General features: G+C 44.8%; 1 protein-coding gene and 1 pseudogene across 17 annotated transcripts in view; one reads left to right on the top strand and one right to left on the bottom strand.

The window, feature by feature from the left end:
* PTPRT (protein tyrosine phosphatase receptor type T) overlaps positions 1-27057 on the top strand; it is a 1085477-nt gene that overhangs the window by 456088 nt on the left and 602332 nt on the right. The gene's annotated exons all lie outside the window — the stretch shown is intronic.
* On the bottom strand, positions 8935-9692 carry LOC118538893 (transcription initiation factor TFIID subunit 9-like; annotated as a pseudogene).

Here is a 27057-nt window from a genome sequence, read left to right as displayed (position 1 = left end):
TTCCATGCATTCCAGTTTCTTGCTCTCTTCCTCCTCTCCTTATATTTTTGGCTCTGCTTCCATCAGGTTTCCATTCTCTGGCCCCACGTGGTTAGATAAAGGTTGCAGCAGTGCTAATCCTACCTTTCTCTCTTGATGGGTGAGCAAACGACTTCTGATCACCAGTGGCCAGATCTGGGTCATGTGCCCACTCCTGAACCATCCCTGAACTATGGATGTGGGAGTGTGGATATGCTGATTGAGTTTAAAGGGCACTGAAAGATGCATTCAGCCAGACTGAACCTGGGCCCACTTCCAGAGCTGATGGCAGGTCAAATTGCAAACCATATGGGCTGGCTGTGGGGAAGAGGTCTCCAAGAAAAATTCAGGATGTGCTTAACTGGAAGCATTGTGAATTCCAGTTGAGACGCCACACTAAAACTCGGGGTTGCCCTCCTCTGGGACGCTTAGGGGAAGTATAAATTGTGGTTGGCAGAGCTTTAGATGCTCCGGGATGCCCATCAAGCCCCAGAGCTGCCACTGTGTTTCTCAGGGCCCTTGACTAAAAACATCGCCTTGCTCTTTCTTGGTCTCCATTCCCTCTGTTGTTTGATGGGGGTGGAACAGTGCACTCCCAGCTCTGTAGGGCTGTGCGTCTTTTTCCTCCTGTTCAAGGGCTGTGTGTTTGTTACAGGACACAGGACAGTCCTCCCAAGGAGGCTGGAAACCCTTCGTTCACGGAGACACCACAGACTGGATCTGTGGAGGGGTCCCTGTGTTATGGGAGCTCTCATCAGGTCAGGAACAGAGAACACACTCAGGGCTCTGGAAACAAAGGAGTTTTTACACCAGCCTCTTAAAGCTTTTCCAGTAAGGTGTGCCTTTGCCTTCCTTGCAACCTTGGACTCTGCTGCTTCTTCACTGTTTGCATTGATCCCTGGGGATGGTAATGGGAATGATACACTGAGAGGATGAACAGCACCTTGTGCATCCAGCAACACGAATACTCTCAAGACAGCTCAAGGAGTAACTGCCGGGACAAGGTCGTGATTACAGAGTCACAAATAGTGGAAGGCAAGGCAACTATGTTGAAAGCTCAGCAGCCCTCCAGAGGAGGGTGGGAGCGTCCTGATGGGGGTGCCATAGGCCGGTGCTGGAGGGGAAAGAATGCAGCAGACCAATGTGGGAGATTGGAGTCTCAGCCCCGGTGGCAAGCAGGAGGTGGCTACACAGGAAGTTCCGGGACTGGCGGAAGGTTAGGGTGTGGGGAACCCCAGTGATGTGGGGCTGCACACACACTCCCGTTCCACTTCATAGCTCAGTGACCTTGGGCATCTCTCTCTGAATCTCCATGTCCGCATCTGTAAAGTAGGGAGAAGAAACTCCAGGGTCTCTGGCCTGGGTCCTCACCTCCTCCTTGGTGGACCGCACATTCTCTGGTCTTTGCAGGACTCTTCATTCACTCTGCCTCAACCTTTGTGGATACGGCTTCAGAGCCCTGGATTCACCATGGCTGGCCCCGGGAGTGACTGTGGCTCTTGCCATTTTCTTCCCAAACCCCAGATCTTCTTGTTCCTTCTGGGAATTCTGTTCTCCCCATTGTCTTTGTTCACTGAGCCCTGTGAGGGTGAGCAAGTTCAAGAGACTCAACGAAGGGTATTCTCTGAGCCTGAACTCTGGACTGAAAGGGGTCCTGCTATTACACACACCCTGACATTTTCTGAGGAACATCATTCAGCATCCCACGGTAGCACCCATCATGACTGACTAATCCAACAGTGTGTGGGTTACGAACGCCTCCTATTAGAGCAACCTGTGCTGCCTCATTCTGATTCCGGTTTGGATAATTTACCTTGCAGCTCCAGGATTTTCTCCGGCATGAACAGGGATGACTCACATTATTGCCCTAAAACCCCATGGAAATGTATCGCCACTCGCTTCATTCCCAGTGTGATAAATCTGATTATAACTTGTAGATGGCCACTCGTGGCTGTGCAGCGGTTTAAAATGCGCTGAAAGATTCATTCAGCTAAATCGAAGTTGTCAGGTGGATTGCCGGAGGGACTTCTCGTTGCAGACACAAGTTGTGTGACGTCGGCCGTAGCCTTGTGGCGGCTTTCAAATTGCTGCTAGGAAATAAATCCATTAATCGGTATGGACCGCCCAGACTCATGCCGCTAGGCTGTGGGCTCCTCGAAGGCACAGTGTATGTCTTGGTCCCTCACCTGCCTCTTAGTGTCTGGCATAATATGCCCTTGATAATTGATTCTTTTTTGTTTTTTCATTTTAACATTACATTTAAAAAAAATAGAATTGCCAATTGTCACAGCTGGAAATGACCTCAGGGAGCCCCTCTTACAGTCCCTGGGTGAGAGTCCTGAGGCCCAGAGAGGGACTGTGATATCTCCCAGGTCACACAGCAAGACTCGATGAGAGAGCTGGACGTGAACCCTGGCTCCTGATGTCCAGCCCAGGCCTCTGGTTCTCTTTTGTGCTTTTCTTGGTGGCTCTTGTCAATGAAGGATGCTAGGAATTCCATTTGGGCTTTATTCTAGTGTTTTACAGTCTCTTCTGAGTAATAAGGTCGGCTTGTTTAATAAGTTCAGCTTCAAAGTAGGTCAGGGATTTTATTTCTGTGCATGGGCCATTAGCATTCTTAAGTGAGAACACAATTTTTTTTTTTTTTTACTGAGAAAATAAACTCTCTGTAGATGAGACGCTCCACGTCTGCCTATTTCCTCAGCTGTGTCAGATCCTTTTATATTGCAAAGCCTCTGTGAGGGGGCCCTCCAGGCTTCTCAGTGGAGGCTGAGGCCAGATGGGAGGGGACCACGTGAAGTCTGAGCCAGAAGGGCAAGGTGATTTCCGAAGCCTTCTCAAGCTAGTGGTCACATTGAAATGTTTGTTGTGTGTTGTCGGAGTTAATTCTCTGAAAAACCCCAAACACTGGTTTAGAGGGTTGAACGCGATGTCAAGAAATCTCTTGAATCTCTTGTGACTCTGGTTTTGCCTTCCCAGATCCCGTCACCCAATGGCCAAGCTGGTGGAAAGGAGTGAGGGTCTAGCTGTTGCTGCTGCTGTCAGGGAGAGGGATCAGGGCGAGCCCAGGTGGGGAGCTGGGGAGGGGGAGAAGGCGACACGACACCTCATCTATTTAGGGCTGCTCCTGAGGGTAATATCAATTTTACATTTTTAGCAGTGACCTGAATTGTTTCATGAGCTCAGTCCTTAGTTAGTTGCCTTTAACCTAAATGGGGCTGGTAACAAAATAAAAGAAAAATGATTTCTATTCACAATTCCTGTTCGAGGCACCGTGTTTGACACAGCGAAGGCTGCGGGAGCATGACTGGCTGCATCCCCGCCTTGCAGCGACCCTGTTGAAGGGGAGAAAGGCACGGACATAAACAGCCAGTAATGCAGGTGATGGTGGGCTGATTCGGGCCCCGGCAGCGTTTTCCACACATCAGTCTGTTCTGTGCCCCCTTTCACAATTTCTTTCCCTTATCTATTCTCTTATTTAACACTTCTGCTTTAAAAAAATGCACTTTCCTTCATCTTTCAAATGAGAATTCTTATCATTATAATCATTATATTACTATAGTGAAAGGAAGTCTGATGGGTTTCTAACGCAAGCTAACGTACATCTTCAACTGTTAGACTGATTTATGGATCAGCGCCCACTGGTGTGCACCTGATTTAATTGCATGTGTACCACTGATGTGTACCACACTTTGGAACATGTCAGGGAGGCTTTCCAAAGCAGGTGAAATATTAGCAGGGCCGTGAAGGATGGAACTCTCTGAGCCAGTGCATGACGACCATGGATAATCATAGAGATTCTATGTAAATACATGGAGTGTCTCAGTACGCAAGTAAGAGGTGATGTCTTGGCCCCTTGGGACTATACTTTTTACTGATCTTTAGGTAATTGGCAAAGAAAACCTCATGAGATTGGATTTCTCCGCTGTCACCCCCTTTCACTGCTTAGATTTTGTGCATTACCACTGCACGATTGTAAGTTGTTGGCTTACTCTCTGCAGGGCTCTTTGTAAGTTAGAACTCCTCCAAGCCAGGAGGAGACAGGTGAGGAAGGCCGTTCACTCATTCATTCATTCATTCATTCATGTGTTCATTCACTGTCACCTCCAATGCCTTGTCCCCAAGATTGGAGACTAGAAACACATGCAAGATTACTAACTAAAGGGCAGGGTGGTTGAGGAATCACCCAGATGCTCTGCATTTTATGATTATTCAGGAAGGTATTTTGGTGAATAAAATGAAGGATGTAGCCCAGTGGTTCTCAAACTTGGCTACACATTGGAAAAACCTGAAGTATTAAAAAAAATGCCAATACCTAAGTCTCACCCCAAAAATTCTGATCTGATGGGTAAAGGTTGGGAGCTGGACATCAGATGCTTTAGAACTTCTCCGCATGGTTCTAATACACGGCTGTGTGCAAGCCATGGGTGCAACCACTAAAGATCTTTTTTTAAAGAATAGCGTAGCCTAATCCAAAGGACCTTTAGTCAAATGGTACTTGGCGCTGTGTAGGAAATGGGCATGACAGGATCCAGGCTGTTTGACATTTAGGTGTGGGTTCAGCCCAGCCCTCCCAGAGGGCTCCCTGTAGCTTCCAGCCCTGAAGAGACTTTCCATTTCTCAGACGGGTTCATTTCATGCTGCTTGTCTGCCAAGGAAGTGGTAACTTGAGCTTTTGAATTGACCGTGAGACACCAAAATGCTCCCACATCAACCTTCTGGGCAGAACATCTATGGTTTGGGGTCAGCCTTGAGTACATCTTAACTATTGGGAAACCTCAGTGAGGTTTCCAGTCAGGAACATGTAGTACATTTCCTTTCCCTGAGGGGAATCAAAGGTAGGAGAGGAAATTCATGGTCCCATTTTAAGAGGACATTAAAGGCCTCCAAGCTGTGAAGAGCTCCATAGGAATGATGCCCTTCGAGATCAATTCTTTTTTAAAAAAATGTTAATACCTTGGGAGGATTGCTACATTAAACCTGTTTGTCCTTTGGTGTATGTGACTTTAATCAGATTGCTTTCCTGATTAAGATCTAGAAGAGGTTTTAGGCAAGGCTTTTTTTTTTAAGCTGTTATTACTTATATGTTTTTCTTCAATGAAAAATGATAGCAATTCCACTGAGACCATCAATGTGCCCTACTGAATAGGCCGAGGTATATCTTTGTAGCAGAGCAAGCTTTCAAATTCACTTCTCTTTTTATTGTGTATATGACTACCAAGGTGAGTTTTAAACCTTTTCCTTCATTTTATACCACCACATTAAGAAATAAAGAGGCGGATTTTAAGGCTAGCGTTTCTTAGTAAATGATGTGTATGTACTAGAACATTTGAATTCACGTTTCCGTGGTGGAGACCCCTCTGTCCGGTGGTTGTACCTGTGTTACACTGAGTCTCACCTATGCAAACATCCATCCATAGCTTCTCGACAGTCTCTTCACCAGGTATCCTTTTGGAAGTAATTGCAAATTAATGCCTTCATATGTATCACTGTCATATAATATCTGTAATAAATATACAAAATGGCCAGATGTTAATTCCCTTGTTTGCTTACCGCTGCAAAATAAAAAGCACTGGGCTTACCAAGTGTTCAAACACATCTTTAAGTGCATTAAAATGTCTCCTTTGAGGGCATTCTTCAGTAAAAGTAGGCTGCCTCCTTTTATTTTTTTATCTCAAATAGATTCAGCCAAGTCCTCCCCAGTCTTCTACCTGGTTCGTGTGCTGTAATTTCAGAGGTGATTCTGAAACTGATCTTTTTTTTTTTTTTAATAAATTTTTTTATTGTTATGTTAATCCCCATACATTGCATCATTAGTTTTAGATATAGTGTTCCATGATTCATTGTTTGTGCATAACACCCAGTGCTCCATGCAGAACGTGCCCTCCTCAATACCCATCACCAGGCTAACCCATCCTCCCACCCCCCTCCCCTCTAGAACCCTCAGTTTGTTTTTCAGAGTCCATCGTCTCTCATGGTTTTTCTCCCCCTCCGATTTCCCCCCCTTCATTCTTCCCCTCCTGCTACATTCTTCTTCTTTTTTTCTTTCTTAACATATATTGCATTATTTGTTTCAGAGGTACAGATCTGAGATTCAACAGTCTTGCACAATTCACAGCGCTTACCAGAACACATACCCTCCCCAGTGTCCATCACCCAGTCACCCCATCCCTCCCACCCCACCCCCCACTCCAGCAACCCTCATCTGAAACTGATCTTGAAGCAAGCTTTAAGCATTGTGTGTGCGCATTTGTTTGTGCCACTTTATATTAACTTGTAGCCAAGACTTTTCCCTTTTTAGTCACAAAAACGTCTGGTAAAATTCCTCCACATTTTAAATTATTTATGGAATATGTGTGCTGTATTAGTCACATATTATCCCCAAATCTGGTGGCTTAAACCAGCAAGGATTTCTTGTTTCGAAGGCATGGGTTAGAGATCGTGGTGCAGAGTCATGGGGTGATTCTGGCTTGGGCACTTTCACAACCTGCAGTCATCTAGAGTCTAGTCCGCGGGAAGATCTGCTCCCAAGTTCACACACTCACATGGCTGTTGCAGCCTTCAGAAGATCCTCTTAAAAGAGGACTCCCATGGCTATTGGCCTCCGAGCCTCATTAGCTATTGGCTGAAGATATCATTTCTTTGGGAATGTGTGGCTCTCCTAAGACAACTCACAACAGGGTAGACAGAGGAGGGGGAGGGAGGGAGAAAGGAAGAGAAGAGAGAAGAGGCAGGAGGGAGCGGGAGGGAGAGGGGAAGGAGGGAGTGGGGAAGAAGGAGGGGAGGGGGGAATGGAAGGAGAGAGAGGGAGGGGGAGTAGGGAGAGGCACAGGGAGAGAGAGGGACAGGGCAAGGAAGGTGGTAGTCTTTGTAACCTATCTCAGAAGTAACAACATCATGTTGCTTTTGCTATCTTCCTTTTGTTAGAAGTGGAGTTCTAGCCCACTTTTAAGGGGTTAGGGTTACACAGGAACATAGATACCAGAAGAGTGAAGTATTGGGGGCCATTTTAGAGACTGCCCACCACAGTTGGGGTCTTCAAGCATCACCAGAAGGTGATGGTCATTTGCAGATATGGTTCAGGATTTTCTGGCACAAGAGATACTCAGTTTTAGCTCTTTACAGCTCTACAATAACAAAAGTTGCATATTAAGTATCTAGGTATATCTTACACTTCCCAGATTGACAGCTGCTTAATAATGAAGCACTGATTGAATTTTGGGTAACACTGCCATCTTCTTCCCTGTCAAGTCCAATGAAGGGATTCTGAAGGACAGTGCCGTGTTGGAGACATGCCTCTCAGGTTATAGGTTCTGCATTTTACTGTCTTACATCCTTTTAATGGTTTTGAGCATATGCTTCCTATTTCCCATTTTTAAGGAACTATCTATCATCCTGATTGAAAAACATAATTTTAAAAGTATTATGCCTCTGAAAAATAAATGAAGAGTGCCACTAAAACTTGCAAAGCAAAACAGATATATTTTTTCAGCATTTCTGTGTTACTGAAAAATGCTCTATGGCAGGAAGTAGAACCAAATATAGTTATATGTTTGCCAACTGAATGTTTGATTGAACACAATTTTGTAAGGAACCTGAACTGATTTGTGAGTACTGATGAATTTGAGTATAGTAAAAAGTAAAAAATGCACACAGGCTTGACACTGAAGGCATGACTTATAACTGGGAAAATGGATAAATTGAACCTTGTCAAAATTAAAACTTTTGCCCCGTGAAAGCTCCTATGAAGAGAATGAAAAGACAGGCTACAGAGTGGGAGCAAATATTCGCAAAGCACATATGTGACAAAGGACTAGTATGTAGACTATATAAAGAGTTCTTAAAACTCAACACTCAACAGCAGAACAACAACAACAAAGCCAACCAACTGAACAAAAACCAACAATTCAATTAGAAAACAGGTAAAACTTCTGAGCAGACATTTCACTGAAGAGGATATACAGATGGCAGATAAACACAAGAAAAGATGTTTAATATCAGTAGTCATTAGGGAAGTGCAGATTTAAAACCACAATGATGTATCACTACATACCAGAATGGGTAAAACAAAATGGTAGCACCAATTCTTAGTGAGGATGTAGGGAACTCGGATCACTCAGTCATTGACGGTGGGAGTATAAGATAGTATAGCCCTCTGGAAAGCAGTTTGGCAGCTCCAGATTCCACAGGACCTAGCAGTTACACTCCTGGCCATTTATTCAGAGGAAGGAAAACTTACAGGCACACAAAATCTGCATAATCATGATTGTTCGTAGAAGCTTTATTTTGTAGTAGCTAAAAACTGAAACAGCCCAGATATTTTTTACCAGGTGAATGGTTAAATTGTGGTATGTTTGTTGTACCATGGAATCCTACTCAGCAAAAAAAAAAAAAAAAAGAATGAATTGTGGCTATGTGCAGCAACCTGGTTATCTTCAGGGAATTATGCTGAGTGAAAGAAGCCATTCCCCACAGATCATTGTCATTTTTTAAATGTCAGAATTTTAGAAATGGAGAATGGCTTCGTGGTTCCCAGGGGTTGAGAATAGGGTGGGGGGGGAGCGAGGATGGAGGTGAGTACAGTTATAAAAGAGCACCATGAGGGCTCTCTTTGGTGGTGGAAATGTGCCATATCTTGCCTTTATCAGTGTCAACATTCTGGTTGTGATATTGCGTGATAGATTTTTTTTTTTTTTTGATGAATGACAACTTTATTTTTTATACTTAAAGGCTGATGAAGAACCATTGCTAATCCTATTAAAATCCAACATCTCAATTGCAAAGGATAACTATATTTACTCATTAAATATCATTTAAGTTTTCTACAACACAGCTTGGAAGCATCCAGCATGCATATGTAATTTCAGTACAGTGAATTCAAGACCAAGTGTACATATTACAAGCATCAGGGCTAGATTACAAATTGTCATCATCTTCTTCTTTCTTCTTCCTTTCTTCTTCTTCTCAATGCATTTCATGATTCATTGGCAGTATTTGATGATGACCACCGTGTTAGTGGTAATAAGCATGTTTTTGGCCCCAATTAATGATGGATTAATCAAAACATTCTGAACTGCGATCTTGCAGGAATTGATGCTTTTATGGTTGGGGACTGTGACATGGGCATCTGTACTATAAACCTTTGCCCTGTGAGGGACATTGGAGTCTACTTCAGTTGACGCAGATAAGGTTTGTGGGGTTGGTGTGCCAAGTGTGGGAGTTCTTGGTCTGTTAGTAACTGAGCCAACACTTAACCACAGAGCTGTTATTCTCCCCACAGAAGTAGATGCCGTTTTTTGTACAGATTTGGAGCAGTCAAGCAATATATATCAGGTGTTAACCTAGGGCCTGAATATGGTTCAGTTAATGGCAAAGGAGTTTGATCTCTTTGCCTTGCAATATCTAATAAAAAATCTCGGGGGAGGAGAGGTAAAAGACTGATGAGCACAACACTGGATTGCCAATCACATATCATCTGCATCAACTTTCTTAGCATGACTTGAATAAATTTTTGCATCATCTAGACTTGTGGTCACATATCAGAAGGCAAATGACAACATCTGATTTATAACTCTTGACTCATACTCTGTAATCCTCCTATCTTTCAGGATCTGTACTATCATCTGTGCATCTTTTGGCATGCTCTTGGGAGAAGCCATCTTGCTGGACTCCATGGTCAGACTTCTCAAGCTAAATCACCCACATTAATGTATTTCAGTCCTGATCTTGATGCAAGTTCTTTGCCTAGCATGGTTTTTCCAACCCCTGGTGTACCTGGGAGTAGGATATTTGGAAGCAACATGGTCCTCACCCTTGCATGATAGTTTTTTTTTTTTTTTTTTAAGATTTATTTATTTTAGGGAGGGGGGGAGAGAGAGTGTGTGCAAGTGAACGATGTGGAAGGGCTGAGGGGGAGGGAGAAAGAATCTTTTTTTTTTTTTTTTTTTTTTAAAGATTTTATTTATTTATTTGAGAGAGAGAATGAGATACAGAGAGCATGAGAGGGGGGAGGGTCAGAGGGAGAAGCAGACTCCCTGCTGAGCAGGGAGCCCGATGTGGGACTCGATCCCGGGACTCCAGGATCATGACCTGAGCCGAAGGCAGTCGCTTAACCAACTGAGCCACCCAGGCGCCCGAGGGAGAAAGAATCTTAAGCAGACTCTGCACTGAGTGTGGAGCCTGACTCGGGACTCAATCTCATCACCCTGAGATCACAACCTGAGCCTAAACCGAGTCAGATGCTTAAGCGACTGAGCCACCCAGGTGCGCCCCTTGTGCACAAAGTTACCATTGGGGAAGTTGAGTAAAAGATACATAACATCTATTATTTCTTAGAATTGGTGTAAATCTATAATTATCTCAAAATAGTTTAATTTAAAAATTAACACTGATGTTTAAAGTGGCAAGCTGAGTTCTCAGCTCAAAACAGTGGGGCCTTTCAGGGCAAGGATGAGCAGCCCCTCTTCTGAGTTAGTGTGCTCTGTTCAAGACTTCTTATACTGCTGGGTTTTCTGATAATATTAGGCAAACAATTCTTGCAACTCCTCTCTACTCTCAAAATATTCTTCACTCCAAGCTTTAATGGAAAAAAAAAAATCAGATTGCCTGAAAGAAGAGGATTCTTCTGACTTTTGTGTTGACTCATTCATTCAACAGATACTTATGAGGGATTTATTGTGTGCCAAGGATCAAGGCAGGTGCTGTGAATAAGATAGTGAAAAATATCGAAGTGGTCTCTGCCCTCGTGATGTTTACATTCCAGTGGAGAAGACCAGAGTGAATGGTCATGCAAAACGCAACTGAAGAAGCATGTCTGAGCGCTTTCAGGGAGGTCAGGAAGTAAGGTTTGAGCTGAGCTGTGGAGAGTGAACTAGGTGGAGCAAGGAGAAGGGGAAACAGTGTGGGCAAAGGCCCTGAGGTAGAAAGGATCACAGCACATTAGGAATATTTGAAAACAGACCTGTGTGTCTGGAGCCTGCTCAGCAAGAGGGCCTGTGGAAGGAGATGAGGCTGAAGAGGCCGGTGGGGGCCCTATCCCTCATGGTGTTTGAGGCCATGTATTGGAATGTAGTTGTTACTTTAGGAAGATCAGGTTAAGACGGATCGCAGGGTGGAGAATAGATCTGAAGAGGGTAGAAGTAGAAGCAGGGTTAGAAAGGCTTATGCATATTGTGCAAATGGATGATTTAAAGCTCTTTTTTTTGTTGATTGAAATCTACCAGCACGGCAAAGTACATTAGCTTTAATATATGAAAGTATGTTAAACTTGCTTTTGATTTTCATCATAATTTGAGATTCTTTGGGATTTTTTCCCATCTAGTCTATGAATAACAAGAGCATTATTACTTCCTTTCCAATCCTAGTGTCTTTTATGTCTTTTTTGTGCTCCATGGCCATGGCTCGAGCATCCAGGAAAACTGGGGAGATTAGGGGGAAAACATTCAGTATTTTACCATTGATTGTGATGTGAGACGATGTTTTGGATGCTTGTTATCAGATTAAAGAACTTGCCCTTCTATTCTTAGTTTGTTAAAAGTTTTAACGTGGATAGATACCGACTTTTGTCAAATGCTTCCTTGGCATCTCTTGGGATTGTTGCGTGATTTTTATCTTTCAGTCTGTTAATATGATGAGTTATACTGATTAATTTTCTAATATTAAACTGATCTTGTATTCCTGGAATAAACCCAGTGTGGTCGCGATCTGTTACTCATTTTATGTATCCCTGGATTTGGTTTGCTAATATAATGTGTAGGCTTTTTATCTCTGTTTATGAGAGAGATTGGCCTGGAAGTTTCTTTTCTTGTGATTTCCGTGTAAGGTCTTGGCGTGACAGTTATCCTCGGCTTGTCAAATGATTTTGGAAGTATTTCTTCTGTATTCTGTGAAAGAATTTGTGTAAAGGTGGTATTCCCTTGAAATCTTTTATGCATGTAAAAATTCAAGCTTCTTTTAGAATTTTGTCCCAGGAAGGCGTTCTGTCTAAAAGCTATGTCACTTTTAGATCGCCTCAGAGGTTGCTCTGATTTTCTTTGGGTTAACCTCTGTCTGTGCTTAAGAAGCACATGATGAAAGTGTTAGTAACATCTAGAATAGTGCTTGACATGGGATGCCCTCTTCTTTCATATTCTTTCCCTGCCACAGAAGTACCGAGGTGCAGTGGCCTATGGTGGGTGCCAGCATGAAGCCACTCGTCCTATTCTCAGAGCCCAGTGTCCACTTGCTTGAGTCAGAATTATGGCCTCTGCTCAATGAGGCCTCAGTGGCCCGTGGTCTATGAGACCTTGCCGTGGTCTGTTTCCCAGAGGGCTGCTATGTAGGCCTGCTAATGCTAGCTTGGTCGTCGTGCTGGATGTGGCAGAACACAGGGGCAGCCCTAGTGGGGCTGGGGGTAGGGGTGGGGGTGCTGAAAGAGGCCATGGATCCTTTATATAAAGGGGGCATTCGCCTCTTAAACTCTCCCCCAAACTGAGCAGGATGTTGTGGGTAAGCCTCTTAATCCATCTGGACACCTTTTCCTGACACTTGAGAGCAGTCGATCCTCATAGTCACTTCGGCCGTTTGAGCCGCTTAGAGCCGAATCCCTCATCTCCCTGCTCCCACCCTGCACACGGGGATATGCTGAGGAGAGAAATGTGCAAAATCACAACATCTCTAAAGCCCCAGCCCCCTTCCTTTGCTCTCTCACTGTGGCTGGTAGCATAGCAACTGACGGAGCTGCCTGGACTCAGCTTGCCCTGAATTGCCTCTTCCTCTGCTCCCTCCCTCCCCAACATCCCCCTCACCCCACTTTCCCTCTCCTCCAGCTCTTCTCAGACGTGTTCTGTGAAGACTGCTGCCATGTTTTCCCCCTGGTGCTCGTTGAGTGTGTGTTGCCCATCCCGGTGGGAGATTAGCGGCTCCCTCATGCAGAAAGCTGAAATTGATTTTCATCGCATGTGCTACATGAGCCCCAGATGCCCAGAGAGGAGATCGCAGGAGGCTGGAGAAATGGTGGAATGACCTTTAATGGAAAGGGCTGTGGGCTGGGGAGAGGGACAAGTGCAGGAGGCCATGAGGGATTGGAGAAGGGAATAACTCACATTCATTTGGGGCCCGTCATGTTACAGATATTTGCATTTGGTCTTCACCAGGACCCAGTGAGGTAGGATCCGTTACCCTGGTTTTGCACGTGAAGAAACTGAGGTTCAGGGGAATTAATTAAATTGCCCAAAGTCGTAAAAATAAGTGAGAGAGGTTATAAGCCAAACTGTCTGTCTGACTGCCCATTGTAAGGGACAGTGAATATGAAAATGCAAAGGGACGGAGTCCAGAGGACTGGGCCTTGAGTGCAGAAGCCAGTACAGTGCCCTGGGATGCTGGGAGGGCACCTGAAGTGGACACCATGTATGTGGACCAGGCAGGCATTGTGGAGGTCAGGGAAAGACTGTGATCCACAGGTGTGCATGTGCCCAGGACTCACCTGGCCTGTTGGATCCTACTCTTGTGCTTGTCCTGGTCTAAGTACTGGTCCCTTTGCTGCCCCTTCTATCCAATCAGAGACCAAGCCCTGGCCAGTGTCCTAAACCTGTGTCGAGTCGTCTGTCTCTCCAGCCCCATGGCCATTACCCTGGTCCAGACATCCGTCATCTCCTTCTCAGTGGTGGACATGATGCCCCTGCCTCTGATGTCTTTCCTTCAGACCCGTTCTTCACCTGGCACTCAGGGGTCGTCCAGAAAGAATAGGCACCTGCATCACGCCACTCCTTACAAAGCCTCAGGCCGGAGCCCCGGCTCCTCAGAAAGACCCTTCCTTCTCTGGTCCCCGTTGACTCCTCCAGTCCCCTTTGGGCCCTTTCCTCCTCCCCCGTCCAAACTGCAGCAGGCTGCGCCATTCCGGAGTGACCCAGTCTCTTCTCGTCTCTGTGCGGGTGCCTCTTACCCGGCTGCCAGTTAGACTCGCTTCTTCTTTCATGACTTGATTGGATTTCTCCATGATGCCTTCCCTCCTTTCCTCCATCTGATTGCCTCCTCCAAGTACTTCCCTAGGGCTGCTCTAACCAATTACCACAGACTCGGTGGCTTAAAACGTAAAAATTCATTATCTTACAAACATGGAGGTCCGAAGTCTACTGTGGGGCAGCGGGGCTGCGTGTCTTCGGGCTCCAGGGGAGAGTCTGTTCCCTTGCCTCCTGCAGTTTGTAGAGTAGTCCTTGTAGTCCTTGCTAGTGGCTCCTTCCTCCGTGTTCAAAACTAGCTGCACAGCGTCTTTCAGCCCCTCTCTGTCTCTGATTCTTCTGCTTCCCTCATTCACTTAGACAGATCCTTCTGATTACATGGGGTCCACCGCAACAGTCCAGGATACTCTCCCCACTCACGACTTCATCACATCTTCAGAGTCGTGTTTGGGAATGAGGGCGTGGACATCTCTCAAGGGCCACTGTTGTGTGTACCACACTCCTCTGTGTGTCCCCCAGACCCTGGCCTGCCACTGCTTGGCCTTTCTCATGGTATTTTGCAGCTTATCGATTCCTGCCTCTGTTTCACTCCCTAACCTCTTAGGTTCCTCCGGGGTAGAGACAGATTTGCTTTGACTCCCTGTCTTCAGAACACAGAACCAGCCCTCGTACTTGTTCATTGAACAAAAAACCTCTCTCCCTGGCTCTCATCTGCCTGTCTCACTCTCCAGTTGCCCCCAGTGTTGAGAACATTGGGGGCAGTTCCGTGCATCGGTTAGACCCGCAGACCAGAGCAAGCCATCCCAGATATCCCAGCGCCGCCGGGCCTGAGCTGTATGGCCTTGGACAGGATTCTCAACCTCTGTGCCTTTGTTTCCTCACATGCAAAGTGAAGATAATTATAAGATCTTTTGTCAGTCAGGATCCAGGAAGGAAACCCCAAACCGTAATAGGTACTTCAGACAGAGAGGTGTTTTATTTTTTTTTAAAGACCTTATGTATTTATTTGTCAGAGAGAGAGAGAGAGCAAGAGCACAAGCAGGGGGAGCGGCAGGCAGAGGGAGAAGCAGGCTTCCCGCTGAGCAGGGAGCCCAATGCAGGACTCGATCCCAGAACCCTGGGATCATGACCTGAGCCGAAGGCAGACACTTAACCGACTGAGATACCCAAGCGCCCCAGACAGAGAGTTTTCTTGAAGGGGGTTACGCAAGTGTTGGGAGGTCACTAAAGCAAACGTGGGACACTGAAGTAGCCAGGAATTGCAGGAAGCATCGATCACACCCGGGGCTGTGGTCACATGAGGGGATGGGCGTGTGGAGGAGGCACCCTGCTGGGTGATGCAGGGCCCTCTGAAGAGGGAGGCCGCAGGGGCAGATGGGAGATTCCAGAGCATCTTCTGCCCTCTTCCACCTTTCTGGTCTCCACAGAGAGCCTCCACAGGGAGGACTGAGCCAAGGCTGGTAAGGGAATCCCAAGCGCAGTTTGTAGAATTCCTGCCCCAGAATCACAGAGCCAATTCTAACAGGGTGGGCTTGGAGCCAAAGGACCGGAGGTAAATAACTAGCACATCCCTTTGGTATGTGTTATCCCTCATCTGTAAAATGGATACTATGATAGTGCTTAGGTGTGCTAGGATGAATAAATGAGTCCACATGTGTAAATCCTGGAGTAGAGCTGGCACGTGGTGCCGAGAGAGTATTTGCCCTTGTCTCTTGCCCCTTGCTACATCCTGCAGGTGTGACAGACAGGGCATCTCTGGAACTCAGAGATTCAAACTGGCTAAGGCCTGAGTTCCTTCCACCCAATTCTCCAGAGCCAGCCTGCTGGGCAGGGGTGGGGCAGGGGAGGCAGACGGTGCCTGTTCATGGACCTGTGCTGTTCCAGAACAAGATGCTTCTGCAGCATGGCTTCTGATTCCGAAGGCTTGGAATCCTGGCTCTCCGAGGCCCCCTCCCTGGGGGAGATAGACTCCTGATTCATACTTTCTTAGGACTCTTGATTAGGCAAGGAAAGAAAGGCTCTTCTAGAATGATTACTCTGTTTTTAATTTTGGGAAGTGGCCCAGCAAAGAGTAGTATCAAAAATACCGAGGCACTGGGGGACAAAGAGGAGCCAGGAGCAGACAGAGTGTTACAGATCATGAAATCTCGCCTGGTGCTGAGTCGTTACTGAATTATGCATTTTTTTAAATGACTTCATTGGTTGCAACATGACTGTGTTAAGTAGACCGAGGCTGAGCTCTTAAATGTATTTGCTTGTGGAAATGTTGGCAGGAGTATACTTTACTGTGGCCCCTCTTTATCCTGACACAGGAAAGGGAGTGCATTTAATAGAATCTTTGTGTCTCTCTATGGGGGGGGCACAAAATGAGGGCACCAGCTAGGTTTCCCACCAACTGCTGGTTGGGAGGATGGAGACGATAGTTTACACAGTGCACTTGCGATGTGCTGGGACTGTTCTGAGACTGTTGACTCTACTACCTCATGGGATCCTCATGGCATGAGGGAGGTGTTGTTATCATCCCCATTTTACAGATGAGGAAACTGAGTCACAGAGAAGTTAAATAACTTGCTCTGGTTTTCCTAATCTCTTACTTTGGATTTCTCCAAAAACAGGCCCTGAGACAATGGTTTGCAAGGAGTTTATTTGGAAATTGAAGAGAACACTGGTAAAGGGGAGGGAAAGTGAGGCAGGAAAGGAAGGTAGGCTTCTACTAAAGGGTGCATGAATGAGCTGGTAGTTCTGGGGGGCATCTGATATTCAGTTCCACTAGAGATCCTTTAAAAGATTAAACAGGCCCATTGTCCCACCAAGGGTCAAGGAAACTGGGGTATTTATCCATCAGCTCCTGTTCCTCATTGAGAAAGAGTTGTTGCTGGGAGTGGTAGTACCCTGGCATGCCCAGTCTGCCCTGCAGTGGGGCCATCAAACTCTGGCAGCCGTAGAAAGCTTCTGGGCAGGGACGTGTAGGTGCTGGAGGTAGGAAGTCATCAGGGCATGGCAGTATTATCCACTGAAACTATGTGACCTTGAGGTGAGTCAAGAGAAAGAACTTGGCCTAGGTGCCACCAGAATCTGCTGCAGATGTCCAAAAGGTAGCTCAGCAGTAGGGAGAAATTGCTTAGAATCCTAAGAACTAGAAATGCTTATGCCAGAAAAGGAAAGAGCAAATGCACATGGATGGTCCATGTCCTCAAATACCACCCTGGGGAGGGAAAAACTGCTGGGGTGCTTTGAGTCCAGGATCAAGCCCACCATAGAGCAGGCCCTGTGATGGGGTCTGGGGATCCAGGCAGAAATGGCTTGGTGTTTGCTCTTGAGAAAGATCCACCAGCAAGTCGTCTCCATGTACAAATTCTGTGATGAATTTGCACCCAGGGAGCACTGAGGTGCCTCTCCACTCCAGGGGATGCTGTTGGCATGAGCAATCCACGTCTCCTTCCCCTGGCTAGTGTGCGCATCCCCTAGTTGCCAGGAGTGTGGCTGCTAAAAGTTCCTAGTTTCCCCCTGTACTGATTGAATACTGATTGTTCCCCTGCAAATTCCGGTTCTTCCTAGAGCCTCAGAACATGACCATGTTTGGAAAGAAGGAGGGTCTTTGCAGATGTAATTTATTCAGTTAAAGTGAGGTCATACTGGAGAAGGGTGGGTGCTTATCCAATGTGATTGAAGTCCTTCTCAGAAGAGGGAAATTTGGACATAGAGACGCAGACACACAGGGGAGAAGCCACGTGAAGACAGAGGCAGAAATCGGAGTGATGCGTCTATAATCCAGAGAATATGAATGACCGCTGGCAAGCACCAGAAGCTAGAAGAAGCTTTGGACGAAGCATGTCCCTGTTGGCACCTTGATCTCAGGCTTCTCACTTCTAGAATTGTGAGACAATAGAGTTCTGTTGCTTTAAGCCACCCCGTTTGTAGTACACTACTTGTAGAAGTCTTAGGAAACTAGTACCCTCTTCCTGGGGTAACTGTCCTCAACCACATGGATGCTGCTTGGCTGAGGGGTAATGCCTGTACCCCTAGAGTAGACTGTAGCCAGTTAGTGACGCAGGGATACAAATGGCTGAGGCCCTTGCCTCAGTGGGGGACAGGAGGTGGTGCAGTTTGTGTTCCAGAGCTCCCTTGGGATCAGGCTGATTGAGTCTGCAGCCCAAACCACAACCATGTTTGGCTTCCTGACCTTCCCCTACTATTTCTCCTTCTCAAAACTCCTCCAGTCAAGTCACGTGCACAGAATGCTTGTCTCAAGCTTTGTTTCTCGGGACTCTGGGCTAAGACACCCACAGAGCACAGAGAACACAGCCTTGAGGTGAGATCCAGAAGAGCATCCCAGAGGAGAACGGACTCTTGAAGGACAAGAAAAAGTGAGGCACCTGGAGAAGGGGAAGAACGAGAGACTATTCCAGAGAAATTTTGTGTGTCCATAAGACCAATACTTTTAGTATCTCAATTCCCTCCCATCCTAGAGTCATAATTTTGATTCATTCCAGGGTGGATGGGGGTCTGTCTTCAAGTAATTTTTTCTCTAAGGAAGGGCAAGTAGACATTATATTTCCTGCATTTTTCAGAGTCTGAGAGTATCTTTCTGTTGGCTGTGCAAAAGTACCACAACTTAGCTGGCTGTAAAATTCTTGGGCCACGAAACATCCTCTTAAAACTTTGTGTGTGTGTTAAATTATTAGGGTTGGGAGGCCCCACCCACCAGAAGGCTGCCTGGGACCCCAATCCTGGTTTCTTGAATTACTAATTGTTCAACGTTGGGCAACTTACTTGATCTGCATCTCTTTCTTCTTCTTCTTTTTTTTAAAGATTTTATTTATTAGAGAGAGAGACAGAGAGTGCATGCACACAAGCAGGGGGTGGGGACAGAGGGAGAAGCAGACTCCCCGCTAGGCAGGAAACCTGATGTGGGGCTCGATTCCAGGACCCTGAAGACCATGAGCTGATCTGTAGGCAGACACTTAACTGACTGAACCACCCAGATGCCCCTCTTTCTTCTTTTAAGAAAAAAGTGAATCATAATAGTATCTACCCCTGGTGTTGCTGTGATGATTATACAAGTTAATATTCTAAGTCACTAAGAACAGTGACAGGTGCATACAGTTTTGCAGTACATATTAGCTGCCGCTGCCGTCATTTGGGATTGTTATTACTATTTTCATCAACTTCCCCATTACACCACAGTGTTTCAAATTGAAATGCTGAAGTCTGAGAACTGATTGCTTAGTCTTTTTTGTTTTGATGGAGATCTGTTTTTAAAACTCTAGATGCTTGTGGGAACTTTCCTTGTCTTGTATTTCAAAATATTACCAGTTCATGCTTAATTTTGAGTCTCATCATTAATTTTGCCTGAAGCCCACCATGTTCTTCATCCTTTGCAAACTCAGATCTTCATTTATTTCAAAGAAATTTTCTTCGGCTAGGTCTTTCATTATTGTTCTGTTCCACGTATTTGATGTCTTCTCCCCAAGCACTTGCAGCTCTTAGCATGAATATCCACTCCCTGCTCTCTAACATTCTCCTTCTTGCTCTCTTTCATCTCTTCGTTGCAGCCCCAACCTCTTATTTTGGGAAAACGTACCAAAAATTTTCTTTTGAATAAGACATCCAATGTTTATTGAACATTGACTCTGCATTAGGCTGGGGCACAAAGACTAACTCTGGTAGGCCTGTCCTGGTAGAATAATGCTGTGTCTACTTGGATCTTCTGCTCAAGGACCTCATGGGTCCACGCCAGGGAGGGAGAAGGTGGGGTCTCCTGTTGACAATTCACACTCAAGGTAGAGTCCATGAACATATGCACATAGCATCCCTATAGTCCTTGGTAGAGACTTTAGATACTTTTCTAATTAGAATTGTAAAACAGTCTTTCATTCTGAAGATGAAAAAGTAGAGAGCCTCGGAGGTTGAGTGGTTTGTCCAGGGTCACAGAGCTGGTTAGTGGTAAAGGTGGGGCAGAGAGAGATTTGGACCCTGAGTCCAAGCTAGTTTTCCCTTTTCCTTTTTGATCCTTAAGTCATTATTTTATGGAACAGTCTTGCATGCCAGTCAGTAGAATATCTAACGAGTACGATGCTTTGAGCATCCACTGTGTGCCTGGCCCTGTGGTCATGCAGCTGAGTAGCCATGACGCAGAACTGGAAAGAAAAATGGGCCTGGTTTGGTTAAAAGTAAAAGGAAAGATGTTCTAATTGAGAAAAATGGCATGTGCTAACCTATGGCAGTAGGAATGACTAAATAGCGTGAGGGTCTGTGTGTCTGTTGGTGGGTAGGGTGGCGGGGGGCTTCCCGCAGACTCTCATGGGTCAGTAAATAGTGATGCAATTAGAAAGGTGATCAGATAGGGGGCAGAGGGTGGTGGAAAGTGTCAGAGGCTAGGTTCCATCCACCTAAAACATGTCGAGGCTCACTTCATGTCTTGGCAACATTTAGTTTTTCTCAAAAGGTTTGATTTCTGTCTAGAGCAGACAATACATACGCACAAAGCTTGCTCTCTAGCTATTTGAAGCACTTTTGCTCTCTGTCGGATTTTCTGGGGAGTCAAACTGTTACAAGTGCTCACAGCAGGAAAAAGAAAGACAGAATTGGTCTGGAGATTGCTGCCTGAGGATGAGGCGGAATTATATTAAGGGGTCACTTCACCACCTACATGTTGAAGGAGTGCCTAGGCAGGTCCAGGGCAGCTGCCGCCTAGGACTCGTATGTGGAAGGCTCACAGAGGCTTCTCCTTGAAGTGCTTTGATGCCCAGTTGAGAGGGGCCAGTGCATCTCTCAGCTCTCTGAAGGCCAGACTTTCTCCCTCTGGATTTGGTTCCAGACTTTGTCGGCGGAGAGTGCCATCAAAAGTGAGACACTTATTCCTGGCTTTGCACAGTTATGGTGCAGGGTCAAGTAGAAGGAGGGGGGTGCTGGTTTCATATGTGGAAAGGCTCATGGATGAGTCCTGGTGTGTGGAGGAACAACCTCTTCTTAGGAAAAATCATTAGGAATTCAAGCGTCTGGTGATGCTGATATAATTATTTGGAGATAAATCATATGGGATTAATGGCTCATTCCCTCCATTTGTCTGGGGTTCAGCTCCAGGTAAAATTATTGGCATTCTTCCCACCTGCTGGGTCACAGATAAGCTATATTTTTTTTGTTTCTTAATTGTCCTTAAACATAGCATTTACGTATAGCAAAATACCTTTCTTTGAAGCATACGGCTTCATGAGTCTTACATAACCCTAGTCAAGATACAGAAAATTTTTATGATCCCAGAAAATTTTTTCAAGTCCCCTTCCAGGCAGTCACCCCACCAGAGGTAACACTGTTCTGCTTTTTATTATTTAATCACCCAGATCAATATGTAGTACATTTCAACACTCCAGAAAGTTCTTTCGTGCCTTATCCCATTAAGTATATGCTCCCGTAGGTAACTGTAATTTTGACTTTCCATAGGTCAATTTTGCTTCTTCTTGAACTTTTCATATAAATGGAATCATCATGCATTTTTCTCTTCTTCTTTTGCGTAACATAATTTTGGGACTCACCCATGTTGTGTGTGTCAATTATTTGTTCCTTTTTCCTTGCTGTACGGTATTCTGTTGTATGGATGCACGTCATTTGGTCTATCCATAAACTTACACCTGGGCCTGGCTTATCCTCCAGTTTCCTCCTTCTCATCAGCTTCTGAATTACCTTCTTTTATTCTTACTCCTTTTTCTCTCTGTGCTTGAGTGAAAGCTAAATGTAAGCTGCTGGCAGAGGATTGTGTCTGTTTTGTTTACTGCTGAATCCTCAGTGCTCAGAACAGCGTGTGACAGATAGCAGGTGCTCAGTGTTTGCAGAATGAGTGAACTAATGAATGTTCTGAGCACCTAGTTTTAATTGTTTACCAGTCTGGCCCTGTGTAGTACCTTCCCCGGCATTTCAGAACTACAGGAACCCCAAAGGCATTCTGTCTTTGTTCATAAACTTAACATGAATCGCAGGCCCACGGGTCACAAGCTCTCTCTGCAAGAGCTTCCCTGACCTCTAAACCAGATTAGGTCCCCTCATGGGCCTCCTAACTGCCTCTGCCACTCCCATCATGACTTTCATTCCACTTCATTGTCACTGCTGCTTTAATTGACTGCCTTACGCTCTCATTCCCTGCGTCCAGAGAGTCCATGTTTCTCGGCCACTAAAGTCCACATGCTCAGCATTCTGCCTGGCACGTGAGAAACAGAGTATGTACTAGTTGGGGTTTCTTTTCACAGGGAGTTCTATCAGGTTATTCATCTCAAGATCGTGACAGACAAAGCCCCTCGTGAAGAGAAGGATGGATTTGAAAACATAGCCTCTGCTATGAACTGAATGATTGTGTGCCCCTCCCTTTTCAAATTCATATGTTGAAGTCCTAACCCTGCATGTGATGGTATTAGGAGGTGGGGGAGTGGCCTTTGGGAGATGATTAGGTTTAGATGAGGTCATGTAAGTGGAGCTCCCATTATGGGTTTAGTGCCCTTATAAGAGGAGGATGAGAGCAGAGATCTTCCTTTCTCTATCATGGGAGCACATAATAAGAAGGAGATAGCCTGCAAAGCAAGAAGAGGGTTCTCACCAAGAACTGAATAGGCTTGCACCTTGATCTTGGACTTCTTAGCCTCCAAAACTGTAAGAAATAAATGTCTGTTGTTTAAGCCCCCCAGTCTGTAGTATTTTGTTATAACCACCCAAACTGCGAAGATAGGCTTTGTAGAAGATTTCTACTTAGGATATAGCATTTCATGGGTAGGGTCATATCTTTTTTTTTTTAATCAAAATCATTTTATTTTTTTATTATATTATGTTAATCACCATACATTACATCATTAGTTTCTGATGTAGTGTTCCATGATTCATTGTTTGCATATCACACCCAGTGCTCCATGCAGTACGTGTCCTCCTTAATACCCATCACCAGGCTAACCCATCCCCCCATGCCCCTCCCCTCTAGAACCCTCAGTTTGTTTCTCAGAGTCCATAGTCTCTCATGGTTTGTCTCCCCCTTCGATTTCCCACCCTTCATTCTTCCCTTCCTGCTATCTTCTTCTTCTTCTTCTTTTTTTAACATATAATGTATTATTTGTTTCAGAGGTACAGGTCTGTGATTCAACAGTCTTGCACAATTCACAGCGCTCACCACAGCACATACTCTCCCCAATATCTATCACCCAGCCACCCCATCCTTCCCAACCCCCACCACTCCAGCAACCCTCAGTTTATTTCCTGAGATTAAGAATTCCTCGTATCAGTGAGGTCATATGATACATGTCTTTCTCTGATTGACTGATTTTGCTCAGCATAATACCCTCCAGTTTCATCCACATCATTGCAAATGGCAAGATCTCATTCCTTTTGATGGCTGCATAATAGTCCATTGTATATATATATAGCACATCTTCTTTATCCATTCATCTATCGATGGACATCTTGGCTCTTTCCACAGTTTGGCTATTGTGGACATTGCTGCTATAAACATCAGGGTGCACATACCCCTTCGGATCCCTACATTTGTATCTTTGGGGTAAATACCCAGTAGTGCAATTGCTGGGTCGTAGGGTAGCTCTATTTTCAACTTTTTGAGGAACCTCCATACTGTTTTCCAGAGTGGCTGCACCAGCTTGCATTCCCACCAACAGTGTAGGAGGGTTCCCCTTTCTCCGCATCCCCGCCAACATCTATCGTTTCCTGACTTGTTAATTTTAGCCATTCTGACTGGTGTGAGGTGGTATCTCATGGAGGTTTTGATTTGGATGAGCGATGTTGAGCTCTTTTTCATGTGTCTGTTGGCCATTTAGATGTCTTTGGAAAAATGTTCATGTCTTCTGCCCATTTCTTGATTGGATTCTTTGTTCTTTGTGTGTTGAGTTTGATAAGTTCTTTATAGATTTTGGATACTAGCCCTTTATGTGATATGTCATTTGCAAATATCTTCTCCCATTCTGTCAGTTGTCTTTTGGTTTTGTTGACTGTTTCCTTTGCTGTGCAAAAGCTTTTTATCTTGATGAAGTCCCAATAGTTCATTTTTGCCGGTAGGGTCATATGTTTAACCATTAAATATTTTAGCCCAAATGTGAAATTTATGAATGTGTTGGGTGGGTTATGGCCATGAGGACCTACACATTTACTTTGCATTGTCCTATGGAAATCTTTGCATGTTTATTTTCACCCAGATATTTGGGACCCTGAGAGCCTGCAAGCACTAGATCTGTGAACCTAACATCAAGTTCCATTTCCTTACATGATTGTACTCCCAACTTCTAGCCCCTGCCATGGACTGCAACAAAGGGTGGTTTCGGGGTCCCAAAGAATTGTAGACTATTATGGGCATGTGGTCTGTCAGCAGGATCTCTGTGTTTTTCCTTTATTCTCAACATAGCCTCTTCAGGGGTTCATGCATAGGCTTCAGAAGGGTTCGTGAATGCCTGAAATGGTGGGCGTAACTTTCAGTAATAGACTTATGTGCATTTTCCTGCGAAGAGAGGCTGGGATTTCTCATCAGATCTTTGCAAGGGCCTATGCATCCTCAAAAGTTAAAAACTACTAGGAAAGACACCTGAGTGACCTTTCTGGCTAATTACTTAAACATCTGATGTACAAGAAGAAGAAGGAAGGAGCAAGAATGCTGCTTGGGCCCTGAGTTCTGATGCCCCACCCCCACCTTCTTCTACTTAACAGGCCATGAGCCCTCCCCAGCCTTGGTTTCCTTCCTGAAGACTCTGGCTGTTGGATTAGATGGCCTCCTCGATTTCTTGCACTGTCTGGTTGAACAGTTCATGTCAAAGAGGAGAACTGACAAACATGGTCTTTCTTTTCATTTAAAAAAGGGAGGTGCTTACCAAAAAAAAATAATATATATAATATATAAATATAATAATATATAAACATATATATAATATATATAGTAGTATAAATATATAAATATAATATAATAATGTGTCTCATCCCTACTTTTCTCTCTTTGAATCACTAGGACGTGTGACTTCTAAAAGAATACCAATTATAAATCAGTGGTTACTAACAAAAGAGAAAACAAAACAATAATCTGATGGCTGCTTAGAACCAAGTAGCTGAAGCGCTTTGATGTACTTCATGATATATTCTTGAGGGGACAGAGGGAGAGAGAACCTCATTGGCTAGTCTGCACAGGGACATGTGAATTACTAAGTCATTTGAGATGGAGACATTTATTTACTCGAGGGAACGTTTGTTACTATATTGTACCTACCATCAGAAAGGAGACCGAACATTTGGAAAGAGTGATACTTTATTTTCTTTCTGGTGGTCAGCAATTTACTGCTAATGCCTGAAATACAGCAAAAATCGTGGTGTAAAGTCGATGGGAGAGAGCTTAATGTGGCCACTTGCTCAAGCCCCAAAGTATTGAAGTCTGCTGCACTTAATTCTGTCCGGGGCCAGCCTGTGAATAATTACATTAAGGAGTTGGGCAGGGTCGTCACAGAGCTACCATATACCACCCTGGGGGCCTCCCTGGAAACTGATGGGAACTCTGGAGAGTTGACAGTGGTGATACGAGGGTCTGTATATTTAAAATGCACAAAGGATGAGCCCAGAAATTATCTGCCTGCCAACTTAACTTCTCTACCTGGAACAAATTATCCAAAAATCAATTTGCAAACACCTTTGAGATAACAAGGCCTTGAGTAATAACCTTCATGGCTTTGTAAAGAAAAGCATCTAGCCTGACTAATCTGCTTAATTTCCTTCTCTGACCAAATGGCAGGCTGTAATAGAGGCAATCTGAAGTTGTCCCTTAAGATTTGCTTCAAGTCACACTGAGAAAATATTGTCCACCTCTGTTTCATAGCAATTATTCTGTCTCTGGAGAATCTTTGTGGCTAGGTAATTAGTTAAAAAGCAAACACGGAAGGAGTCTAATCTATCCTGAAGCTCTCACCTGAGTTTCAGACTGAAACCTGTACCTGCCTCACCCACCTGAATAGCCCAGAGGCCATCCAGAAGTTTTCGAACATATCTATGTTGTACTCCACCCCCAGATGCCTCCTCTCACCCTCCACTTCCTAATTCTACCCCAAGAGTCACTAACTTGTTCATATCCATTGACAGATCCCATTTCTGGCAGTTGGTTCCAAAAAAAACATAAGACAAGAAAAACTGGAGTCATTGGCACAGAGCTGTTCATTGCAGCATTATTTACCATAGCAAAACTTGGAACTCATGTGCCCAGCCATTTGAGATTAGTTAGTGTGATTACCTGATAGATGGTTCTGTAGCTATTTAAGACAGTGACGACAAAATCCATGTTGTAAACAGTCTTTAGAATGTAGTAAGTGAGGGAAGAAAAACATTGGGTCTATGTATTGCTGTAGCTGTATGAAAAAGGCTTAAATATATGAATACAAATTGGAACATGGAGAAATAAAAATGGCTATTATATTGGGTCATAGGGAAGGGGACTTATTTTCTTTTCGTTCTTATTTTCTTTATTGTTCCACTGCTATTTTCTGCTGCAGACAAAAATAGCAAATATATACACTTTGATTTTTAGAAAATGGACATCTAGAGGCAAACAGCTTTCCAAGGGAATAGCTGGTAAGGGAAGGCAGAGAGATGTGGGTTCCATCCTGCCTTACCTGTAAGCTTCATGATCTCCGTTAGGTGACCCCATTGCTTGGGTTCTTTGTTTTTATCCATCAAAATGGAGGTGGAAGATTTGCACAAAGTAATGCGTATGAGATTTCTTGGTAAATAAGGAATACAAAGTTAATGTTAATTTCTGCAGCTTTGCCAGAGGGCTAAGAATTGCCAGTAAGACCCACTGTGAGGGCTTGTTGAAATTCTCGTTTATTTAGCTGAAGAAGTAGAACTTAATGGGAGAGGGGCAACTCATAGCAGGATAACCCTGCATGACTTTTCCCTTGACCCTTGATTCCCACAGGGGCCACTGTGCCAGTGACACTCGCCCTGATGGAGGGAACCCACTGGAGTTGAGGAGGAAGCTGAATTTTTGCTGTGCCATCATCCTTTTGCTTCTTAGGCTCCAAGCACTATTTGGGGAGAACTTCCACTAACAACCTGTGTGTTGCTATGAAAGAAATGTTTGTAAATCTCA

The sequence above is a fragment of the Halichoerus grypus genome, chromosome 10 (assembly GCF_964656455.1).
Source record: "Halichoerus grypus chromosome 10, mHalGry1.hap1.1, whole genome shotgun sequence".
NCBI lineage: Eukaryota > Metazoa > Chordata > Mammalia > Carnivora > Phocidae > Halichoerus > Halichoerus grypus.
The sequence above is the reverse complement of the archived record's forward strand: the minus strand, read 5'-3'. Positions and strand labels throughout refer to the sequence as shown.